This window comes from Castanea sativa, chromosome 1 (assembly GCF_040712315.1).
Source record: "Castanea sativa cultivar Marrone di Chiusa Pesio chromosome 1, ASM4071231v1".
Lineage (NCBI taxonomy): Eukaryota > Viridiplantae > Streptophyta > Magnoliopsida > Fagales > Fagaceae > Castanea > Castanea sativa.
In genome coordinates this window covers 89036302-89038084 of record NC_134013.1, presented here as the reverse complement: position 1 = coordinate 89038084, position 1783 = coordinate 89036302, and positions in this window count along the sequence as shown.

Sequence of the window (1783 nt, the reverse complement as noted above, 5' to 3'; positions counted from 1 at the left end):
CTTTCTCCCACTTATCATCTCTTTGTGGGACTTGTTCCCTCTTCAACTCAACGCATAGATTGGCATTTTATTGAGAATGTTTTAAGGTCCCACCTTACCTTTAAAAAAAAAAAGTAGCCAAACCGAAGGAGGTCTCACAAATAGAATTTGAGTACCACGAGGAAACGCTAGCTGGATAAACAAGATATGGATCACCCGCTCGGCAATGCTACCTTGGAGAGGAGACAAAACACTTTAATATAATAATGGAAACTCATATTTAGGGTAGTGATAACGGTTGTTTGCGCTTCTTTACTCTTGTTTGGCACATAGTATAAGTTAGAGTAAAAGCTATTTAGCCGTAATTTTAATTTGGGGGTCTAAACAAGCTCTTGTGTATTTACACAAATCCGAGTTTTCATTCTAGACTGGTTTTTACACGTGATTGTCTCTTTGAGATTTTAAAGTCCATGCCTATAATGGTCACAGAATCTAGTTTTAAAGACTTCAGGCAAGTCAAATTTTTTTAATTGGTTAGTATGTATTTCTTCTGTGGTTATCTAACAGTCAATATAAAGACCAACCTAAGAGAAGATTTAATGTAGGTTCTAAGAATAGAAATAATGAAGATAGAGAAGACGAAGAGAGCTCTCAATATGGAGGAGCTCGAGGAAGTCGCGACAATAATGAACGACAATCCACTAGTCCCAAAAGTCGTAATGTCAAGTGTTTCAAGTGTGGAAAATGGGTCACTTTGCTCGAGACTGTCGATTCAAGTGGAGAAAAGCTCAAGGATATACAGCAATGTCCAACAACCTAGAAGATGATGGTGAAGAAGAATGGGTTGTTGAATCGTGTCTGGCTATGATAGAGTTAGTTGAAAAGGCAGTAGAAGAGGAAGCAATGCTAACGGTCTCAAAAGAAATTGAAGAAAAAATGTCTGAGAGCACGGGGGAGCAATCTGGGAAAGATCAGTTCATGGTAACTGATGAGTTACAATCTTTTGAAGATGAAGGTGAGCCAAAATGAAAACCCAATCCCGAGTATGCAAATGTAGCAGCTACAGAAGATGTAAACATAAAAAAGCCATCAACATATGAAGAAGCATCTTAAAGAGAAGGATGGAGAAAAACAATGAAAGAAGAAATTCAAGCATTAAAGCAAATCAAATCTGGGATCTTGTGCCAAGGCCCAAGGATGTGAAACCCATTTCTTGTAAATGGGTGTATAAAGTCAAGACCCACGTAGATGGATCGGAAGAAAGATACAAGGCTTGCCTAGTAGCTCAAGGATTCTCTCAACAATATGGGCTAGACTATGATGAAACGTTTAGCACAATGGCGAAGATCACCACTATACATGTCTTGATAGCACTTGCAGCGAGTAAATCTTGGAAGTTATGGAAAATGGATGATGTAAAGAATGCTTTCCTGCATGGAGAGTTGGATCGAGAAGTTTACATGGAGCAGCCAAAGAGATTTGAGAGCAAAGCCCAGCTAGACAATGTCTGTAAGCTACAAAGAGCACTTTACGGGTTGAAACAAGTGCCGAGGGCATGGTATGGTGACCAAGGTGGAATTAAGAGAGAGTCAGTCTTGAGAGGGGGGGGGGGGTGGTGTTAAACATTAAGCACTGCCTCTCTCTCATTTTCTAGAAATATCTAGAGTTTATCTCAATTTCTCTCTCTCTGGAATTTCATAGAGACTTCCTTGTCTAAATAAATTTCAGCCACAACTTTATACAATATCTAGAAGCTTGGTGAAAGATAGTTTTTATTGTCATTAAGAAGATGAAGCTAGAAGCT